The following is a 6,605-nucleotide window of genomic DNA, read 5'->3' as shown; positions in this document are numbered from 1 at the left end:
AAATCCTGGAGCTCCGTTCTCACTTTATAATAATTAAGGTGCCTTTGACTGAGGCTAGAACAACAGACGAGCATTGAGCTCCTCGCACAGCAAGAAGTTAGAGACCGGAAGTTTATGTTTAGATTAATTCAGGCCACACCAATACCATCGAAGTGACTGGTTCTTACTGTCTCTCTAATCTCTCTGCCTCTCCTTGTGGTCGCCAGATGGGGCAGGCAGGAGGTCCAGCCATCTTTCCTCACATTACATCTAAAGGCAAAAAGAGAACGTGGCCAGTCCCCGCCCCCCCATCACTTCGTTTGTTTTGATAAAAAGCGAGGGCATCTTCCATGGAGAGCAGCCGTTGACCTCTTCCTGCAGCTCATTGGTCAGAAAGGGGTCACAAGCTTACGCATAAACCAGTTGTTGGTGAAGACTGCTCGGGGTTAGGCCCGTCATGAATTTCCTCTAGGGGCTGGGAAGCTCCTACGGGTCTGTGAAGTCTTGGCACTTTGACACCTGACCGAACCAACACTTCACAAGAGTGGAAGGTGGTAGCAGCCTGTCACATAATTAATCCAATGTAACCATCCTCAATGGCTTTGGTCAGAAGGGAAAGACCAAGGCGTGAGCTAAGCACGGGCTTCAGTCTGCTGCTGCTTTTCGCACAGCGGTTCTGGCAAAGCACCCTTCAGAGAAAGGGATCTTGTCCCGAATTAGAAGGGGGTGACAGCTGAGTGATGAGGTAGGGGACAGCCAGGGGACACGTGTAGGTTCTGACATCATCCTGCTGTGAGATCTGTGGTGAATCCCCAGCCTCTGCTCTTACCTGACAGAAAATCCCTAGTTTCTCTTGTCACTTTGGAATTTGACCCCAGCCATCACCTTTGTGTCTTTAGGGTCTAACCCAGATGGTAAGCCCCCCTTCCAGCTACGGCTTATCTTTTGACTCTTTCTTCTCAGTCCAGATTTGATGGACAAGACCCCCTTGTGTGATTTTCACTGCCTCCTCTGTTGCTTGAGCTACTGTTTATTGCAGACCTACTCAGTGTCACACACTGTAGAAAATGCTTTATTCACACCCAGTGGCCCTCTACTGTTAACTCTTTATTGACTTTGCTCCACCTCTTTTGACATCTTCTGGCTTTCTTACAGGAAGCACTATGGCATTCTGGGGTAGAGGTATCACACATTTCGTTTGCTGGTTTGTGAGGTTGAGACCAGGCCTAGCCCCACAGGATCACTGTTTCTGGGACCCCAGCAGACCCCGAAGCTTCCCGTTGCCACCCATTCATTCCACAAGCACAGTTTCCATGCAGCAGCTCCAGAGGAAGTGAGAGAGGCTAATCCCCACAACTTGTCTTGGTGTGGAGACAAACGACAGTTGAATAGTCAACGATAAGGAACTTGAATGAAGGAAAGAAACAGGTCTTGTTTTGCTTTAACCATAGAATGAAGAACCTGACACAGAAACCCAGAGTTTGAAGGACCATGTGGAAAATTCTTTTGGACCTTTTTCTTTCTTCTCCATAACATCATTATCCCTTAAAAATTTGTTCTGTGGTAACGGTTGATCTTTTATGCGTGTGATCAAGCTGTGTTTAGTCTTCCAAGGTTGACAAGCAGGTGGCTCTAGTGTTATAGAGGAAAAATATCCAAGTCCTTGATGCTTCTCCTCACTTGGCAGCATCTTTATTTGGTTTTAGAAGTCTTTGGTGTGTGGAACTTCTTGAAGATGGGAGTGATTATTTCATAATTAATAGCATACAAATGCCAGGCGTTTGGTTCATCATAAGATCAACTGAAACAACGAAGGCAGAACCAACTCCCCTGACTACACGTGCCCCAAGCAAGACCAGCTGTGATGAGGTTTGGAATTTTTATGTGACAGTAAAAAGGATCTTGGCGGATATTGTTTATTACTCAACAACCAGCCAGTTCCCTAACCCAGTTTCTCTACTCACTCATTCTTGAGTTTCTCTCTCTCTCTCTCTCTCTCTCTCTCTCTCTCTCTCTCTCTCTCTCTCTCAAGGCTGAGAGATCTGTTCATTCCAGAGGAAACATTTCTCAGTCCAGGGGTTCAGTTGTGATTCACTTAGTGACAAGCACATGACTAATGACACTGAAGGGGGTAGAGTCTGATGGGCACTTCCTTCCCATGATTCATTTCCAATCATTCTAACTTCTTTGAGGCATTTGTAGATGTCACCATGTCTGTTCAGTATTTTCCTCCTGTGGTCTTGATCGCCAATCTTATTGCATACCCTTTGGACAACAGATTGACTGTTTCTCCCCTCCATAATCTCCGAAGCTGGGGTAACCCAAGACTCAGTCATTGTTCCTTCATTACCCCAACCCACTCTGTTTAATCTCACTCATGACTGTAGTATTTTCAAATTTATTTCTATGGCCAAGACCTCTCCCACAAGTCCAGACTCTAGATTTTCATATCTAATTGACTTTGAAAACTGAATAAGCAGATATAAAGGGGATCTCAACCTTATGTTTAGGTATAAATAGAATCTTGACTTATTTCTATAATCCATTCTCCTTTAACTTCCTGTTTCAAGAAGGAACAACTGTCTTTTGCTTGCTCCTCCCTAGAATTTAGAGATCAGCCTTGATTTCATTGCTTATTAAATATGAAATAATCACTCCATCAGTGCCCAGCCTTAAACACTGCCTTCAAAGTCTGTCTGCAGCCTGATGCCTCTCATCTCTTCCTGGTTTGACCTGGTCCCCAGACCTTTTCTCAGGCAGATCACTGCAGTGATCTTTCTTTTAGTTCTCACTCCAGCTCTTTCCTCTAAAACACTAGAGCCAGCCAGCTAGTCAGTCAGCGTTGGTTTTAACTCTTTTAAAAAACTGACAGAGATTTCAACAAGCTAAGTTGATTTCTCGCTCACATCCGTTGGAAAATACATTCTCCGGTGTTGATCTTCCAACACATGTTGTCACTGGGAACCCATGCTTGCCAGCTTCATCCAACAGCAATACTTCCATCCTCAAGGTTATCTTTTGATGAACCATTAGCCACTAGGGCTGCATTTCATGTCCATAGAGGGCCCAGCAGGAGAGGCAAAAGAGCTGTGGTAATAGGTAGGTGCTTTCTTTGTATTACCCTTAGATGGCAGGGGTGCAGGGAAGTATAAAAAATGCAGTCTTTCATTCCAAGTGACAATATCCACAGCTTAAGTTGGGGTTCTATTTCTAAGGCGGGACAGGTCTAAGGGTAGGCTGGGTTTCTGCCTTTACAATTTTTTAATTCAAGTTTTCCCCAACGAAGAGTTAATCTTTTAAAAAAATGAAGTCAGATTATAATGTCTTCCAGTAGCTTTTAGACAAGTCTTAGCATATGTGTTTTGCTTCCATGTGAGTGTAGGTGTGTACATGCTAGGACACACATGTCAAGGTCAGAGGATGGCCTCAGATATCAGTCCTCAACTTCAGTTTTTCTTGTTATTGACGCTGCAGAGTCCAGGCTAGATGGCCCCGGAGGCCCCGGAGGGAGCGTCTGGGGTTCTCCCGTCTCGGCCTCCCATCTCGTCATAAGAGTACTGGGACTGTAAGGGCCCACGCTTGACTTTATGTCATTCCTGGGGATTCACAGTCAGGTGCTCCTGCTTTCCCAGCAAGCACCGTTACTCCCCGGGCCACGTCCTCAGCCCGTCCAACAGCATCTCCTTGTGCTCAGACTCAGAGCACAAGAAGATGAGTGGCCCTGTCTGTCTCCAGCGTCTGTCTCTCTGCCTGTCTCACTTTGTCCTAGCGGAAGCAGCTTTTGCCGACAATGGCCCCCGTTTGTTCCCACCAGGAGAACAAATTTGTATTTGCTACAACTGAAACACCTGATTTTCAAATCTTAGCATACTTCAACAGCTGAACGCAGTCGGCCCTGTGTCGTGATTTCACACTTTGACATAATGACTTTAGACCTACTGTCAAGCATCCATGGGACCCAGGAGAATCTTACTTTGGGATTATTTATCTACAAAACATCAAATATATACAAAACTTACAGTTTCAGTGTGCAAAGACATATGATTTGAATAAAAAAAATTATTTTCAGTTTTCCATGTGTGTTTGTATGAGTGTATGCCGTATGTGTAGGTGACTGTAGAGGCCCAGAGATTCCCTCAGACCTTCCTTAGAGTTGGAGTTATGGTCAGTTGTGAGCTGCCTAACATGGGTGCTGGAAACCAAATTGGGCCCTCTGGAAGAGCGGCATGTGATCGCTTGCTGAGCTGTCTCTTCACCCACAGGAACTGAATTCTTAAAGTTTTCAAGTCAGTCACTTACTTTCTATAGATAATTATTTGCACATTTATTCATTTTCAAGCTTTATAGTTCTGTATTTTCAAACTCAAAAACTTACATGCATCAAACTTTTTTTCTTTTTCCATAGAATATAGTGGATAGAATTTCTCTGGGTTGGCTATAAATTCTGCCTCAGTCAAGAGACTGAAAAATTTCTGGCTAAAGGAACTTCTTTACTTGTAAATGTTAATTAGCACAAATTCTACAACTCCTGTTACTATGACAGTCAAAAGTCTAACAACAGTTTGAGCCACGATTCTTCACCTTGGCACTGTGAACATTTTGGAAATAATAATAATAATCTTTAGATCTATTTACCTTTTATTTGATATGTATGTTTGCCTCTATGTATATAAACATACTAAGCGTATGCCTGCAAAGGCCACAGGACGGTGCAGGATCCCCGGTACTGGAAATCTATGGTTGTGAGCCTCCATATGGGTACTGGGAATCCTCTGAAAGAGCATTGAATGCTCTTAACTTTGGGAGCCATCTCCCCAGCCCACCTTCCCCTCCCTTGAGGAGTGTTTTTGTAGCATCTTTGGCTTTTACTTATTAATGCCAATAGTGACCTCCATTCCCTGAGTCAGAATAGCCAAATATGTCTCCAAGCATTGCCAAATTCCTAACAGATAGCAAAAAAGAAAAAGAAAGAAAAGAAAAAGAAAAAAAGAAAAAAACCATTCCCAGTTAAGAACCACAGGGTTCTAAGTTAAAGATTCACAAAAGAATTTGACAGAGGTCACCAACCATTGATTGGTAGGTAGACCATGGAAGATTTTTCTCAACCTGTGGAGCTTTACAGAGCTTCTACTGGACCCAAATTTGCTAGATGAGGGCTCTACCACTGAGGTGTCCCCAACTCTCGCTATGTTTTGTTTTGAAGCAGGGTTTTTTTTTTAAGTTGTCAAGGCTGGCTTTGAACTTGTGCTCTACCCGAGACATGAGTAGAATTTGAACTCCTCCTGCCTGAGGCTCCATTGTAACTGGGATTACATAGGTTTGCACTACCAGACCTAGAGGCACAATTCCCAGTTCTAAACCTTAGTTTTGACACTGGTCTTAAGCAAATACTTCAATTTTGGATTGGAGTTTCCTCCGTTTATAAATGGAGGTAGTGATAGATTGTGTAGGATGCTGGGATAAAGAGAGTCACTCTACAGAGAAAACCTGGCCTGGTATCTGGAACACAGAAAGGTTCAGTACTGAACATGTTTTTGTTTGGTTGGTTGGTTAGTTTGGTTTGGGTTTTTTGTTTTGTTTCCAAGTTAAAATGGACTTAAGTGAAAAAGCGGTATTGTAGCCATTTCTGGCACACGTAGCCTTTGAGAAGGGTAATCTTACGCGCATGCTGAAGAGATAGGGTGCAAATATCCTGTCTCAGAAGTCGAAGGGAACTGATAGCTGTTATGAAGCATGATAACACAAAAGAACTGTCAAAGGCAAATGAAGTCACCGTAAACCTGTAACTGGCACTATGTTGTACCTGTTGCAGACATTCCAAGTATATCCACAGCCAGAATAGCCCCCGTTTGTGTTGTCCCCGTGATCCCATGGGTGTGCCCCAGTGATACTTTGGATGGTTACTGCCAGGCCTCTCCGCTTGCCAGTCTGGTTTGTCATCTTCCACAGGACAGCCAGGGTGAGGCTTGTGAAACACTGGAATCCTGTCTCTGTGTTCAAAACCCTCCAATAGCATCCAGGTGAAGGCCCACATTTCAATGTGCCTATGTCTAACTTTTAGCTTTATCTTTTATACTTTGGGCCTTCTGGGCTCCTTCCAACTGGAGTTAAGTTTTCTCCTTAGGGTTTCTTCATTGCTGATGTTTTTTTTTTTTTTTCTTCTTTTTAAAAAATTTTATCCATACTTATAGATTTATTAGAAACTTTCTTTCTTTACAGTTCAAATGTTATCCTCTTTCCTAGTTTCCCCTCTAAAAATCCCCTCTCCTCTCCCCACTTCCCCTGATCACTCCTGCTTCCTGGCCCTGGCATTCCCCTATATTGGGGCATAGAACCTTCACAGGACTAAGGGCCTCTCCTCCCACTGATAACTGACTAGGCCATAATCTGCTACAAATATAGCTAGAGCCACGAATCCCACCGTGTGTTTTCTTTGATTGGTGGTTTAGTCCAAGGGAGCTCTGGGGGTACTGATTGGTTCATATTGTTGTTCCACTTATGGGGCTGCAAACCCCCCTTCAGCTCCTTGGGTACTTTCTCTAGCTCCTTCATTGGGGACCTTGTGCTTTGTCCAATGGATGACTATGAGCATCTACTTCTGTATTTGTCAGGCACTGGCAGAGCCT

This window comes from Mus pahari, chromosome 4 (assembly GCF_900095145.1).
Source record: "Mus pahari chromosome 4, PAHARI_EIJ_v1.1, whole genome shotgun sequence".
NCBI lineage: Eukaryota > Metazoa > Chordata > Mammalia > Rodentia > Muridae > Mus > Mus pahari.
The sequence above is the reverse complement of the archived record's forward strand: the minus strand, read 5'-3'. Positions refer to the sequence as shown.